A 17,706-nucleotide genomic window follows, 5' to 3' on the forward strand; every position below is an offset into this window, starting at 1 on the left:
GCAAAGCTGTGGCCTCCATTTTGCACTCCGGGGCATTTGTACACAATTTTTGAGCGTTCAGCTTCAGTTTTTTACGGACGAAAAGTTTTGCGCATTGCGAAACATTTTGCCCCATTGGTAATTGAGAATTAAGTGCCCGAAGAGTGGCCCGATGCTGTTATCGATAAGCTGATACTACCGTACCACACCGCTGCTCCCCTCTGTTGCCCTGCTGCCATACTTTTCTAACGTACCTTGCGGGCCCATTGTATTAGACAGACAGCTCCCTCCAGCCCTCTACCTCCCTCCCTCCCTTTACCCGCTTTGCACTCTTCCAACTGTGAATCAATATTAAAGTTAAGCCGAAATTGACTTTAATATTTTTACTACTTTCACATACATATTTGTGCATTGTTTTTAGGAAAACTTACTTACACGCAAAGTGGTTTTAATAACAAAGGTAAGGCGAAAATATGTATATTATTTCATGTTAAATAATAATTGCTTTTATCTGTGCCTATTTTGTGTTTTATTGTACCATCTATTAATGCATTTTCAATATACATAAGTCGATATTTATATTATAAAGTCTACGTAAAGAATAGCAAAAATAAGCCAAGTAAATGCTGTTAGCAATAAAAGTTACACACGACTTTAATGTTTTGGGAGTAATCTAGTTTATTTTCTGTTCAAGCAACACTTAAATGACATATGATAGTTTCGTTCATTTTTGTTTATTATTTATTCATGATTTTGCCATTAAGCTTATATTTATATTATAAACTCTGAGAAGCAAAAATAAATAAAGATTTTTCCATCTTTATTTAATGCACAAGCATAATTGAAACAAAAACTGAATAAAAAAATAAATTTAATTGTATTGTATATTGCTCTATATTATTTTGAAAAGAAACTCCAAACAAAGAGCTGCAAAAATAAGAAAGAAAGGCTAAATATTTGGCTAACGATCCCTTTACTTAGCGAATACAAGTAGGAAAGCCACAATTGAGCGTGCTCGACTGTGAGATACCAGCTACCCTTTTTTAATAAAGGCAAAACAGTACGGTATTGGTCTTAAAATATACCAAATATTACAATTGGTATATCACTATACTATTACATTGAAAATATACTATATATCAGGACATATACTATATATCTGAAAAATATCCAAATACACCAAATGCCATATTTGGTATATCGATATACTATAATATTCTATAGAGTAAAAAAAATTACAAATTGTCATATTTATAAAATGTATATAGATACTTCTTTTTGCCTGTGACATACATTTCCAGTTGCCACAAAGTTATAATACCCTTCTACCCTACGGGTAGCGGATATAAAAACAATGGAGGTAAGATAACTTGTAGAATAAATATTAGCAAAAATCCTATAAAAAATATGTCCAATAATTACGTATGTATATAGATAGTATTATCTCGAATACATAAAATAAACTGCTAGCAGTGAAAGATTATTAAAGTTGAGCTAAATGTGACATCAATGTGATTATTATTTATATCGGCGACTCGCTGAACAAATCTGTGAACGCAAATAGCCGTCGTGCGATGAATGTAAATTTTTGACAGCGGCAAAAGGAAATGCCAAATACCAAATGCCAAAGGCCAAATAGATGAGATGCACAAAGCACTGAAAATGTGAGAAAAGTACTTGATGCTTAGCATGTAGTTTTGCTGTTCCGAGTTCCGAGTTCCCACTTCCCAGTTCCCAGTTCCGAGAGTATAAAGTACTGAGTACTCAGTAGATTTAGCCAGTTGGTCGCTAGTCGCCATTTGCATTCGGCATGTGCAAATGCGATGCTATCGCGCGACGTTGTCTGAATGTGACACGTACATGTGCTAATTCAAACTCGCACACACACACACACACATATATATATATATGTGTATAGATAGATATTCAGACTCACTCAGTCAGCAACTCAAATGCAGACACGTAAACATATGGAAAATGAAACGAGCGCGCACATTGCGCATACGACGCGTTGCACATACATATCAAATTAACATGACTTATTATTATTAATATATATTGCAGCTGCTTACGACTAACTTGTGCGACAGCAGCAGCAGCAGAAGCAGTAGCGAAAGCTCTATATTTATCATTTAACTACTGTAGACTCGAGCAATTCTCATTTAGCAAAATATTACGTATACGCCGTGTAGTATTATGAACATAATACTCTCGCGCATTTACTGTGAGCGATTGTTGGCTCAAGGTGCCTGCATTTTTATAGTTATTAAAGGTAGTTGGCTTTATTGAAACTCTCCCGCTGCGTTTTATTGACTGAAATATGTGATAAAAGGTAAAATAAACGCATTTAAGGAAGTTATATTTATGCCATATTTAAAGGGAAAGAAGTTTCCTAATTACGATAAATTTTTAGTGACATTAAAATCATATTCGTAAAGTCTGTGAATAGTTAAGAAAATGGTTCTATTAAATACAATTTTCTGCCTAAAATGTAAGAATTACAGAAACAGAAGAAATAAAAGAAAAACCAAGATTAAATCAAATGGAAGAAAATAAAATAAGAAACTGAATAGAATCAATGAAATAGCTATTGTTATGTCCTGTTGAATTTTAAAAGTATGATTACTAATAACTGAAATTAATTAAACATTTTAAAAAATGCTTCTATGAATTACAAATTCGCACATAAACATTGCAAAGCAATTAAACAACGTAAAACAATGAACAAAGAACTTAAAAGCCAACTTTATAGGTCAAAGTCTAAACACAAAACGCTCAACATTTTCTTTTTTACAGAGAAACCTTAAACCTTTGTTCTTTCGCAAAGATCACGCAATCGCCCAAGTAAAGAGATAATCGAGAGTAAAGCCAAAGGCGCGACACAAGTCAGAAGAAAAAAAAAAAAAAAAGAAGAAAAGATTGCGGCAGCTACTCAGCTCAAAGCCAAGTTGAAGTGCTTGCCATCACGGATGTGCACGAAGGCTTCTTGAGCTCACAAACACACACACACGCACACATATGTGTGTGCTTTAAAGAAAAAGCAAAAAAAAAAAAACCGTAGAGAGGAAGTAAATGTAGAGTGCTGCGGCTTCATCTTTGGCTTTCGAGTGCATTCCAATGATTTCTGTTGTCTGTGGCAAAAAAAAAAAAAGCTGCTGCTACCGTTATGGGGTCATCAATTTGATGTTGTGCTTGTAGTTTTTGCAGCCATCAAACCATCTGTGTGCCATCTTCATTATCATCACAATCGTTATCGTTATCATCATCATCATGAGCAGCAGCAGGAGAAGCCGAGGCAGCATTATTATTGTGTGTATGAGGCTCACCTGATGCTGCTGCTGCTGCTCGACTGTCAATTGCAAAGCTCTGCGCTATATACATATAATCATGGCTTGGCATAGTCGCTAACTCAGCGCATTTTTTGTTGACCTTGTTGTTGTTATCTGCTTTAAATGAATTTTATTTGTGTGTCGCCGTGTTAGAGTGTGAGTCTTGTGCTTGCCTCGCGTTGCGTTGCACATGACAAATGTGATGAGCGCCTAAAGAGGAAGACTCATTCACTCGCTCGCTCGCTCGTCATCTATTCTCGCTCCCTCACACACTTTTTCTACTTACACTTCTACTTCTTCTACTTGCTGCTACGTGAGCGCACGTCGCGTTGCTGCAAATTGAGTATACGGCATGTTGTCGCTTGACGTTACCCAGGCAGCTCTCTCGCACTCTGGCAATAAGCCAGCTACCCATTTACCATCTAAGCATCTAAGCATCGCCCCCGCCCTACTCGCATTAATTATTGTAATTAGAAATTTTTCAGGCTCTGCCAAGGGGCGGAGGCAAGTGGCGCGTTGGCATTCAAAATGCTTTTGCTTTTCAATTTTTGCTCAGCGCGGCCATCAGTCAGTCAGTTGAGAGTCAGTCAGTGCACAAGTTTAGTCGAGGAAACTGCTCTTAATTTTATGTTAAATTAACCCTTAAATCACACACGCACACACACACACTCGAACACCCGCACACACACACCTCCGTAGTGAGCTCAAACAATGTGCAAATACATTTGTCGAGTAACTCACAGCAAACATCAAGTGAAGTTGTCTTTGTACTGTCGCCTTTTTTTCATTGTTGTTGTTGTTGTTGCTGTTGTCGCAGCTCAAATTTCAAATTGCTTACTTAAAGCAATAAAGACACAGCAACACTCAAGCACACACACACACGCACGTACACACACACTCCGACAGACATGAAGCACTCAGCCAAAAACTGCGCCCGATAAAGCACCAAAAAAAAAAAAAAAAAAAAAAAAACAGCAGTAGAAATGAAGAAACGAAAATGAAAAAGAAAACAGCAAAGAAAGCAAAGCAAAAAGCAAATGACAACAAACATACAGTCTTCTTCTTTTTCTTCTACCACTTCCTTACCTCCCTTGCCTTTTGCCTTTGCTCCTCCCCACTCTGCTCCACTACCACTTATTCTCTTCTTCATCATCAACTGCCCTCCGCTTCCACCAGCTGCGTCTCGTTTGACGAGCACAAAAATTTGAAAGCGCTTTTTGAGGCTCGTTTTCGGTCCACATCTTTGGCACTTTTTGACTGGCCCTCTTTGCTCCTCTCCTCTCCGCTCCTCTTCTTCTGTCTCTCCTCCTCTCTGTCTCTGCCTCTGCCTCTGTTTCGTTACCCTCTAACCAGCAGCCGAATCCAATGCCATTTCTCAGTCCTCTGTCATTCGTTTCGACTCAATAACTGTCGCCATCTCTATAACGCTGTTTCTCTCTCTCTCTATCTATCTCTATCTCATTCTCAGTTTTAGTCTCTGGTGTCGCTCTTAATGTCGTTGGCTGTTTTTCAGTTTTGCCACTCGCCTGCTGCTGCTTGCTTATGCTGTTTATGTAATAAATGTTACAATTGTTTGTTGTTATTATAGTTGTAGTTGCTCCTGCTTCTGCTTCTGCCGATGCAGCGCGTAAATATTGTTTTAAATTTCATAGAGGCCGGCAGCCAAATGCGAAATGTATCCAAAGACACAAAGACAAAGCCAAAGTTAAAAGACAGCAACACAGAAAACAATGACAACGCAGCAGCAACAACAATGACCAGAGTAGAGTACAGAGGCAGAGGCAGAGAGAGCTGAGAGAAAACCCGTAGATAAATGAACTTAGTTACACACAGTGCGTGTGCTTTTTGGGCAACATGCGAAGGGGCGGGGGCGGATGAGCTGAATGAGGCGTGCCAGCAGTTAATAGTCTACGGCCAAAAGCAACCAAAAGCGAGGCAGAGTCAGAGCGGAGGCACAAGCAGAGTCTGTGGGAGGGGTAAGTAAAAGTTTTTGATTTGTGTGTGTTCAACGCACACTCACACACACACACACACATATATATATATTTATAGAGAGATAGAGACGCACACACACTTGCCACAGTGAAAGTAACAACTTTCATTTCAATTTTTTGGGGGAAACACGAGGGAAGGGGGCAGCAGCGGCAGCAGAAGCAGTCCCATTTTGTAGATGGGCCGCTGCTGGGCACTAAAAGCCACAACTATAAATATGCAAAAAAAAAAAAAAAATACCGAAAAAAAGAGAAATGAATGAATAAGTTAAAGCTGAATGCTAGACTGGGAGTTGCGCTTTAACTAAACATCAAACAAAAACGTAGATTAGCTTTCTATCGATTATTTATCGATTACCAGCAGCACTTTAGCTCAGCCAATCAAGCAATAGACAAAAATTGTATGGCTTTTAATTTACGCTTTATAAAAATTCTACAAAAGTTGGACTGTAAATCACGCTTTTATCAGGAAACCAGGCAAAACTTAGCTTAGATTTCTATCGATTATTTATCGATTGGCAGCGGCAATTTAGCGCAGTCAATCAAGCAATGGATAGAAGTTGTATTGCTTTAAACCAATTTAATAAATATTGTAATTCATGCTTTTATCAGTAATCGAGGCATATCCTAGATTGCCTTACTATCGATTAGTTATAAATTGACAGCAGCTCGTTATTTTATACAATTAGGTTGATTTTATTATACTCTTTATAAAAATACAACAAAATTTGTACTCTTAGTCGCAGTTGCACTTAAGCAGCAGCCAACGAAGCAATCCCCAAAAATGTTATTGCTATGGAAAAATTATACAAATTCTTGCGCTTTAATCAGGAAAAAAGAGGCAAAACTTGGCTTGCCTTACTATCGATTAGTTATCGATTGGCAGCGGCACTTTAGCGATAGCAATTTTATTGCTTCGCATTTTGTGTCATACCTTTTCAGGCAATCATCTTAATATACACTTTATACAAATTCAGCAAATGGAAATGTAAATTTATGCTTAATGGCCAGCAATACTATCGAGTGAGCGAGAGAGCAAAGGAGCGAGCGAGCGAAAGAGATATGGGAGAAGACTATATCAACTAGTCTCTTTTAAGGCTCTTACATAAATTTGCATAGCTTTATAGCGCATACATTTTTATTACATATTTAGTACAGGGTATCTCGACACACAAACAAACAAAACACAAGCGAGTCGCATTTGGTATACCCTTTTAATGAGTTGAGCTTGTTGAGTGCAATTTGTTTTGGCTGGGCACTTAAGACAAAGCAATACCCTAAGCTGATCAGGAATTAATACCCTTTTGTGTGTACTTTTGGCATGTAAGTAGATGCCTGACACAGAGTTCACAATGCAGGGCAGCATAACAACAACAACAACAGCAACAAGAACAACAGCAACAAGAACAATTTGCGCATAACAAGAGTGTATAAAAAGCCAAAGTAAAGCAACGACAAACGAGACTAGGACAAGTCAAAACGTTTTGCCTTACACACAAATACACAGCGAAAGTAAAAGAGAGAGAGAGAGAGAGAGAGAGCAAGCGCGAGTGTGGGAGTGGGAGTGTGAGAGACGAAGGCAAAGTGTAGCCAATGTTGCCAAGTGGATGAGAGCGGGCGGGCAAAGCGATGTGGAGTGAGAGGAAGGCAGGCCTTTTGTTTTCTAAGGCTTATCTTCATAATGTGAACGTCGCCGTCGCTGTTGCCGTTGTCTCTGCAGCCGTCTCTTTTGCTCATTGTAAAAGTAGCTGATAGCAGCTACAACTTTTGCTAGGGCACACATACACACACACACAGACGCACACACGCACAGACAGATAGACACACATAGACACACTCGTAGATATTCATATGTGCGCTCGTATTTTGTGTAGCATACTTTTGTGCGCCAGCCAACCAACCAACCAACCAGCCAGCAACTTTAATGAAACGCCAAAGCGCAAAACTTTCGCTTTACGTTTTGCGGACCCGAGTCTGATAAAACGCCTGCATCACTGTATTTATCGCACATAAAACACAAATACCTATAGATACATGTACATACATATATATATTTAGATGTTGAGTAAGCACAGCTGGCACGCATTTGCCTGCCGGCAGCTGCATTAGACAGCCATCCTCCATCCTCGATACACACGATATCCCATAACCCATGTCCAAGTCCATAGATTTTTTCATGAGAATCTGGCTTAAACACTTTTCCCCAACATTTCTCTGTCATCGCAACAACTGCTCTAAATTGCACCCTATCAGAATACGTTAATTAAATACATTACAAAAAAAAAACACATTAAATATTTTTCACACAATTTGAATTCTTGTACAATAAAAATAAAAATGACATTACATACCGTATGATGGAAAACCACAATCTGAAGTGATGTTTGTTGTAAACTGCAAGTAAAAGAATAAAAAAAAACTCCATTTACAACACGTTTGTTCTGTAACTAATTATAGATGTTTTTGCTTTGTGCCAACAACACAAACTTTGTAAGGTTATCTAGCATAAAAACGAACTTCAATGTTTAACTTGAAATGATAAACAAGTTGTTGCTTGCCGAGATAAACAACAAAAAATACTTTTAATTAAAAAACTTGAAATAGTTAATGTAAATGTAGTTTCAAATTGTTGTATGTTTGCCTTTAAGTAAATAGGCTGGCATAAAACTGTAATCCGCTTAAATCATGTTAAAGAAGTGTATTATGCAAAGCAAAAATTTATGAAATTTTCAAAAATTAACTTTTTGAAAAAATACAGCAAAAACTTATAATAGGATTGTGCAGCGAATGTATACTATAAATATAGTATATGGGATGTAAGTAGAAGAAAAAAAAATGTTAGTAAAAGAAATGGCAAACGAAAATTCTTAGCGAAAGTTTCGCACAACCGCAAAACAATGCAACGGCAGCTGATGCGGCTCAGAAAATGTTAAAACATGCACATGCACACACGCAGTAGCTGTGGCTGTGTGGCAAGCACTGTGGCCGGGGCTGTGGCAAGCACCTTTACTGCGAAACACTCTAAGCAGAGCGCGCTCCCCCTTTTAGGCCACAATATAATTTAGCCCACTTTTGGCTTTAGTTTGCCGGACTTGGCGCCTTTGGAATGCTTCCGCTGAAAACTTTTGCCGCACAAGAGTGTGTGTGTGTGTGTGTGTGTGTGTGTGTGTGTGAGAGAGAGAGAGGGAGAAAGAGCGGATTGAGAGTGAGACTCTGTCAGCTTAGTGTGGCAAACAAAAGCCCATCAGAAGTTGCAACAAGCGACATGGCGGCAGACAAAAGGACAGCCGGACTTACAGGTGGAGCACAACAGACGGTGAACGGCATTCATTCAGCGTTTAGACTCGCGACTCCACTAAGCCGTTCTGCTGGCGTCGCAGTCGCTGTCGCAGTCGAGTACTGCATTAGCATTAGCCACTGGTCGCCGGCAGCGTTTGCAACACTTAGGAAATTGAATTTCCCCAGCACCAAGTTGCAAGCTGTTGGCAGCTGGAAGCCATGCGCTCACTCAGCAGAGAGCAGCGGAGAGTGGAGAGTGCAGAGGGACAGCTGGACAACACAGGGCCAAAATGCGTGCGAACAAAGTTGCAAAGTTTAAACGGTTTTCGGTGCGTTGAATGCCGCTTGTCGTTGCAATTTGCTGATATGGCGCAAAAACCAGAGAGAGAGAGAGAGAGAGAGAGGGAGAAGCGCAAAGGGCTGGCTGACGACTCGCTTCTTATCTGTAGCCCCAAGTGTTGACCAGGCGGACCAAAGGGCGTGTTCTCTGCGTGTGTGTACAGCTGGGAAGGGAAAGGGGAACGGGAGGGGAGGGGAACGAGAGGGAACTACGAACTGCGCTGCATGCCACATCAAAAGTCACTCAGCGCCCCGGCGAATGAAAATTATTTTAAAACTGTCTTCAAGTTGCATGTCTGTCAGCCTGATTGCCAGGGGGTCGCCAAACAGCAGACGAATGGACGACCGAACAGGCGGACGGACAGACAGACAGACGGACGGACGGACAGAGCACGGTTAACTGTCTTGCTTGTCTCTGTTCAGTGTTTTCTGTTTTTTTTCCCTGTTGTTGTTGTTTGGTGCCCAGCAAGCGGGGATTGTGGGGATTTGTTGGGTGTTCTGGATACGTGCCGATTCAGATGTGCCATTGCCCTGCCCCGCCCCGCCCCGCCTCGTCCCTTCGTCCAGCCTTGTCTCTGTCTCTTAATTCCCTTTTCGTTTGCCTTATAATTGTATTTATTTTCATTATTTTAAGCTCCCGCGTCCTGTGCACGTTGCGACAAATTGAATTTGAAATTGAAAACCAAAAAAAAAAGAGAAAAAAATTGAATGCGAAAAAATTGTGTATAAATTCATTGCGAGTAATTCTCAATCAGGGTTAAGACTGCAAGATACCCTGCAACTGAAATGCTAATCTATATTGTAGAACCGACAACATTGTAATATTCGTTTTAAATTGTTTTGATTAAGTGTAACAACTAGATGTTTTATAGCGTGATATACTTTTTCAGTTATTTCACAGCCAAATTTTTTTCATAGAATTCAATTTAAATTAAAAATAAATGCCGAATGTTGATAGTAAATATAGTGATTATCTATCTTCGGCAATAGTATTATGAAAGTTGCAGGGGAGTATGCTTTTTTCCTTGCTATATATTCTTTGACAATTACATGCCATTTAAAAACAATCTTACAATAATATTTAGCGACCCAAACTTATTAGGCAGACGTCTATCAATTCTTCTGTCCAAAGGAAGACTTGAAAGATTAAGGATCATTACATAATGTTTCTATTTTTCACTATGTGCAACATTAATCTTCTATACAAATCCCAGAAAAATAATTTATAAAAAATATAAAAAATAAATACAACTTTTGTGTAAGTAAATCTCTTTGAATTTTATGTAAACATTTATTTCTGTTGCATGATTTATGCAAGACCAAATTCTTTACAAATTTTTATCCAAATTGAACTTGTAATATTCATGTATTTTGTCTATTTATTTGAGTCTCCATTGATATATCCAAATTTATATTTATCTCTCCCTTTTCTATGTGTTCTATGCAATCAAGCTATCATCAATCAATCATTGCCCTTTTACAGGGTATTCGTGGCATAAATGTCAAAGAATACACACGTATGTATGTGTATTAATAAAACAAATGTAATCGATTAAAAGCGTAGCAAAGGCAGCTGAGCGCGTGCCACGTCCATTGATTATTGTTGGTGCTGCTGTTGCTGTTGCTGTTGCAGTCATGTTGCATAATCGCAATTGCAACTAGTTTGTCGTCGTGCTATAAATAGCAAAAATGCCCCTCAATTGTGTTCCGTTTGGTTGTAGTATATCTCAAGAAAGCTGCTCGAAGGCTAAGCTTCAGGTTATGATACTGCTGCTGCTGCTGCTGATGATGATGAGGACGATGATGATGATGATGATGATGACGATGTGACAGTGAATGCGTGGCACTGACACTGTGATTGATTTCTGCTCTGTTGCAAGGACACAACCACAGCAGCAGCAGCAGCTGCTGCCATGTTTGCTCCCTCTCTCTCTCTCTCGATCTCTCTCTCCCTCTCTCTCTCTCTCTCTGATGCTCAAGGACACGAATCTCGCACAAAATTGGCGGCGCGCAATGCATTGCAAGAAGACGACGACGACGACGACGATGACACCCTCGGCGTCAGTGTCGGCGGCCTGGCTAATTGGATGCTTAACAACATGCTGCCCCCAAAACGGGGTGGCGGGGTGTGGCGTGGACAGTCGAGATGTCAATAGACAGAGAGAGAGAGAGAGAGAGAGTGCAGAGCGCTGCCTGGTCTATGCCCCCAAAATAAGTATGCTAAGCTCTCAGCGACACAGAAAAAAAGTAATTATTTTTGATTTATGACTGGCGAGTGTGCAGCAGCAGCAGCAGCAGCAAAAGAAGGATGAGGAGGAGGAGGAGGAGGCACCTCCTGGTCTCCAGTTGGTCCCCGGTTGGTCCACGTCATTTGCGAACGATGTCAACGCATGCATAAAACATGCGCGCGCCCGAAATCCCCACCGTAAACTTATGACAGACAACAGACATGAGGCCAAGAGACACGAGACAAGAGACAGGGGACGGGCGAAAGGAGACAAGAGACAAGAGAGACATGCGACGCAACAGCAACAGCAACAGTAGCAACGGGAGCAACGGGAGCAGCAGCGGGAACAGAGCACGCGGCACACAACTTACAACTATGCAAATTGCGCGCTTTTAGCTGGCACAAAGCAAACTCAAACTGCCGTTTCCCTCACCGTTCCCCTTCGCCGCTTCGCACCGTTCGACTGGTCCCCAAACGCGGGGAAGCGGAGCTTGCTACAAATATTCATAAGTGCCAGGTAGACAACACAGCAACATAGCAACAATTGCGACAATAGCGAACGACGACAACAACAACCATGCGGAAGTTGCTATCGCATTATGAATTACATACATGACGAGCTCGGGCGGGCGACAACACTGCGTATGCGTAATGTGACGATAGGCAGCAACTATTTTAATTATTGTCGCATAAAATGCGGCAGCAACAAAAGTTGTTGCCAACTGCTTCTTCAGTCTGTGCTCGCTCACAGCAATGTTGCATGCTTATGCGCTAAAATAAACCAGTCAACATTTTTGTTTTAAGTTTCCACAATATTTTACTCAACTGCAACGATCAAAAATTGCAAATTACATCTTTGCAACTGCTTGGAAATAGCAGAAATTTTCTAGATTATTGATGAGTTGACGAGTTGATGTCAGGATAAAATGTGGCTTGTAAAAATAATTAAATATGGCCCGATTTTAATTGAGATTATTATATGATATGCTTTGTAGAAATTGTGTTCTCTGCGTTGATAGTTAGTTAGTTGATGAAACAGGTAGTTGAAAATATTTAATATGCATGCGGAACTGCAAACTATTTGCATTGCCAAAAATTTTGATAAAGGTGTGTCATATATTGTGTATACATATATGTGATTAGGCGGCGGACCGAGATATTGGAGAAAGTTCAACGGATAAGTGGGCGTGGTCAAGCAGGCGAGCTTCACAAAGATTCTCTTGGTGTTGCTTAAGGCGGTTGTGATCAAGCCAGTTGTGACTATATTACTAAACAGTTGTGCAGATCTCAAATACATATATATATATGTTATTATTCATAATTTCATTGACAGAGCAAGCTGCTGTTTGTTGATTTAAGTACTGAAGACTAAAAAAGTGATTGTCAACAAGTAAGAAACCTAGATTTGAATAAGAGCAAAACAGTGCAGTATTATTATTAAAATATACCATTTTAATATACCGCAAAAATACTAATGTATGCCAAAGGCTATTTAAAACAAACCAAAGAGGTAAAAATTGACCAAAGAGTACGCCAAAGCATTTCTTAAAATATTTCTTTAATGGCTTTTACAATGTTTTTCAGGAATTATAAAAATAAATTAGTGAAGGCAGAAATGCTAAATGAGCGTGGTCAAGTATTTCAATCAGCTTAGATTAATTTTGATGAACTGGTACTCAGCAGTTGTTGCATGAAATTGACATTAACTAAGCTGCTGCTAAGCACAATTTGCTTAGAAGTATGAAAAAGTCATTAATAGAATAAATAAGTGTAAAAAAGAAAAGAAACGAAACACCTAACTAAATAAATTATTACTAAATATAACATTACAAAAAATAAGTACATAAATACATATATAAACACATTAATACAAATATTATTAAATTAATATGAAATATAAAATATATAATAATACATAAATACATTAATAAATGAACTACGTAATTTAATAAATTAATAAAAAAAATAAGACATAATAAATATATTAGTAAATTAATTAACTAAAATTTAATAAATAAACAATAATATTTCATCTGCAGTCGAACATGTTTTCCCCTTGCTTTTTACACACATTGCGATTTCGATATCGATTTCGATTTCGACACATATTGTTCCAACTGTGAATGGAAGTGTGATATGTGGGCAAATAATATGTAAAATATAGATGCATATTCGATTAGAAAAGTAAGCCTAATCTGCATATGTCATGCAAATATCGCAATGATAGTTAATGCAACAGAAATTGCTTGTAAATTTATGCAAATATTTTTCACCCAGAATCTGTGTGAATGCGTACATGTGTGTGTGTGTGTGTGTGTGCGTGTGTGTGTTTGATTGTGTGTGTACTACGTGTGTGCTTTGAGGAGAGTTCAGATCGTGGGGCAAACAAAACTGTGTGTGTGTGTGTGTGTGTGTGGCACAGCGGCTGAAAAATGACATTTGATCGATAAGAAAGATTAAACAGCGCAACCCCAACACCAGCTGTGGAGAGGATTGAGAGGGATGCGAAGAGGGAAGCTGCGAGCAAAGGGTGAAGGATGAAGGGTGAAGGGTGAGTGATATACGAGCTTGTGCACCTGTTTGTGTCAGTCGCCAGCTGAGCAAGAAAGGAGCAAAAGGAGCACACACACACACACACAGAGAGAGAAAGAGAGAGAGGGGAGAAGGCGCCGCTGGCAGCGGGGGCAACTCGCAATCCCAGTTAGCTGTGTGTGTGGCAAAGTAAATAAAAATCCAACTAAATTGAATTTCGCAACACATTTCGTACGAAATTTTTGCATATGCCAACTGCCACGCCCAACTCTGACACCGTCGCGCCCCTCCGCACCATGAAGCACAAAAAAAAACAGCAAAGCGTAACAGTTGCCATTTTGTTTGTTGCTGTTTGTGTTTTCTTTATACACATTTCATTTCATTTTTTTCTCGTTCTTTTTTTTTTTTTCTTTTTTTGGTTTTTTAATTTATCGACATATGAAAATGTACAACTCTGTGTTGTTGTTGTTGTAGCTGCTGCTGCTGCTGTTGGGTTTGCATACAAATTTTGTTGGTCAGCTGAGTTTTTGAGCAGCATTTGGTCAGCAGTTGCCACTGACACCCCTTGACACGCTTCGGGCACCTATGGGTGACTCCCCAGACTCCCAGACTCCTTTCCTCATCGAATGAGTAGTCAGACGCTTTGGAAAACCGCAAACTTGCCGAGATTGAAAGCAATTTCTGCTGTTGCCATATGCCAATGCGGGCTCACATACGTGCAGCAGCAAGAGACACAGAGAGAGAGAGAGAGAGTGGAAGAGGGGCAAGTCAGCTGGCATCTCGAGGGAGCGACTCATATTTCATGGGGCACGCGCTGACAGCTCCCCAAGCAATTGGCGGGTAGCTGTTTAAAAATTCAAGCGAATGGCTAAAGAAAAATGCGTGAACAGCAAATGAGTAGCACCTGAGTGGAGAGTGGAGAGAGTGGAGAGAGAGGGTAGCGAGCGAATTCATTGAATAAATGCATGAAATGAATGAGTAAATAACTGGAATGACTAACTGCGGTGCTTAGTCGTCTCAGGCGGCGACTCAAAGCACTCGATTTGCAAATTACGTGAAGAAGCAAAGCGTTGCACAGCTGAACTCAAAAAAATGCGGCTCAGCTGAAGCTAAACGGGGTTGCTGTTGTTGTTGTTGTTTTTTTGAGGTGGGGCCAAGCACAAAAGGTGTGAAAATGGCAGCTTGAGCAAGCACTTGAACGTGTGGTTCACATGCCACACACACACACACACACACGCATACACATCACCCATACCATCACACACACACGCACACTCAGACTGAGACACAGACAAGGCCTGGCAGGCAAATGGCATTATCAAAATTTACATACAAGCATATCCTGATTATCCTTTAAGCATGAATTATTGAAAGCGTAAATACCGCCAGAGACAGTTGGCAATGCGATGTGCGAGGTGGCAATCCTGAGGGGGAAAGCTGCTTTTATAATGGCAACAGCAGCAGCAACAACAACAACAATAACAATAACAACAATCACAATACGACAAAAGTTGCGTAGTAGCTTTTTGAGGAAGAGGAAGGAGAAGCAAGCAAAGAAGAAGAGAACAAGGACGATGGCTTAATTTTCACATGACAAACCGAAAGACAAACTGCGAGACATTTCAATGGAGCTCACAGCTCAAAGGCGAGGGGAATGCCAATGTAAAGAGCACCACAACACAATGCAGAACACGAGAGAGAGATAGAAGAGAGAGAGAGAGGGGAAGGAGAATGTAAAGTGAAGCAAAGGGAAAGCATTGAGCTAATGTGAAGACAGGCCAAGTGCGTCTGTATCGAAAGTGACACGATAGAAATTCGTATGAACTGAGAGAGTTACTTTCAAAGGTATTTCGTAGGCAAAGATTCCTTGAAGTCCAATCACTGAAGCTGCAGACAAAGTCTAGAGAACTACAAGTAACTGACATTCTTAGAAAAGAAACATTAGATGAGAAACTAAACTAAAATGCTGCTGATCAACGTAAAATGACATTTAAAAAAACAAATTAGGAGAGCAATAATTCAATTCATATTTTAGAGAAGCATTGCAAATGAGAATCACATAATTGCAAATTAAGATAATATTCAAAGTAAAAATATTTCAAAAGTAATGAAATATTATCGTGTTCTAATAAAAAGATTGAACACAGGTGAATACAAATTTCTTAAAATGAAAAATAAACCATAAAAGTTCGGATTTTTAACAGTACAAAAAGTAATATTCGATTTGGTATTTCAACTGCAACAGCAAATAAGTAAGAGCGTATTCGACCCCAAGATGCCTGTACCCATTTTCAATAAAGCCACATACCAAACAAATACTAAAAATACTTTAAAATATACCCAAAATATATATGTATACCGAAAAATTCTGAAATAGTCCGAAGGGTTTATTTGAAAAATTGATGGAGTACTACATTCAAAATATACCAAGAGTACAATATGTAAATACCGAATGAATAGAAAAATATATTAGTAATACATTCAAAATATACCGCAGTTTATATATATCGAAAAAAAAATCTATATATAATACCAACATATATATAACATACCAAAGGCAACATTTGGTATTTTGATGTACTGCTACATTTAAAATATACCGAAGAGTATAAATACCGAAAAGTACTAAAATATACAGAAGGCTATATTTTGTATATCAATATATTTCATTCAAAATTTATGGCAGAGTACAAAATATTTATACCAAAAAAATACTAAAATATACCGAAGGCTGTATTTAGTACATCGATCGACATAAATTCATAATATACCTTAGAGTACAAAATTTATATACCAAAAAATACTAAAATATACTCAAGGCAAAATTCAAATTTGTGGTTGGCGAATTTCCTCTTCTATCCTCTGGGTAGCGGACATAAAAAATAAAATAAAATTTATAATACGCAGCATTATTTTGCAAACGAAATGTAAACCGAGGAATGACAGCGTTCAACTTCACAGAGGCTTAAATGTTAATTAGCTTAACCAAACAGAATTGAGCCGAGTTTGAGTGTCTCAATGAAAGCTATCCACTTATTTTTAAGTACACACTATAGTGTAAAGTAATGTGAATAACAAACACTAAAAGCAACACTTTAAATTCAAAAATTCTCAGGCAGGCAAAAGAAAAGGTTAACGATATGCAAATAATGTGGCGAAAAGCAGCATTATTTTGATGGAGAGAGAGAGAGAGAGAATGGGAGACGAGAATATTGTAGAGGAAACGTCGCATTCACTTTGAAATGTGAAGGCAACAAGCGACATGGCTTAAGACATTGAGACATTGAGTAGATGCATTACAGATAATCAAATCTCTGAATCGAAATATTCACTTTCAAATCTCAGACAGGCAGAGAGAGAGAGAGAGAGAGAGACAGGCAGCTCGTCACCAAAAGCAAGTTGAGTTTCACATCCGTTTGGGCTTAACGGCGCCACACACATACACACATAAACAAGAAGAGGGAGCTCGACAAGTTGAAATCCACTCACTTGGATAAATATGTTTTCAACTGTTTGTATTCATACTTGTACATCCTGTGCTCTTGTTTCGACTCCTGCTGCGTATTGTGTGTTAAAATCCTGTTAAAAGTTTGCCATAAATCCTATTTACATATTTCGTCTTCTTCGTCTTGAACGAGTTGCCAAAGCAAGGGATTCCAAGGAGTCGCGTCACCGAAGTTTTCCACACAGTGTGTGTGGGGGATGGGGGCAGGAGGTGGAGTGGGGTGGGGGGCATATCAATTGTTTAGGCAAATAAATCATAAGACTTCCTACAGGTCTAGCACAACTGACCCCCACCTGCTAACCTGCAAACCAAAAAGACCAAAGACCACAAAAGGACGGCGACGGCGAAGAAAGTCGAAGTTGAAGTCTGACGAAGACAACTGGCTTTTTCTTGGCTTCGCTTTAGCAGCTATTGTTATTTGGCCTGACCTCGTTTTCACTTCATTTCGGCTGGAATGCTCGGCTCGGGTTTGAGGCTGCTGCGAGATGGCTGCAGTGCTTCCTTCCTGTCATCCTTCCTGGCCAT

General features: G+C 39.3%; 1 protein-coding gene across 2 annotated transcripts in view; it reads right to left on the reverse strand.

Moving 5' to 3' along the window:
• LOC117577839 (acetylcholine receptor subunit alpha-like) overlaps nt 1-17,706 on the reverse strand; it is a 115,140-nt gene that overhangs the window by 81,917 nt on the left and 15,517 nt on the right. For both annotated transcript variants that reach the window (XM_052008516.1, XM_034262780.2), the window contains one exon: nt 7,651-7,693. The gene's annotated coding sequence lies outside the window, so the exon portion shown is untranslated. The remainder of the gene's footprint in view (nt 1-7,650; nt 7,694-17,706) is intronic.

This window comes from Drosophila albomicans, chromosome X, assembly GCF_009650485.2.
Source record: "Drosophila albomicans strain 15112-1751.03 chromosome X, ASM965048v2, whole genome shotgun sequence".
Lineage (NCBI taxonomy): Eukaryota > Metazoa > Arthropoda > Insecta > Diptera > Drosophilidae > Drosophila > Drosophila albomicans.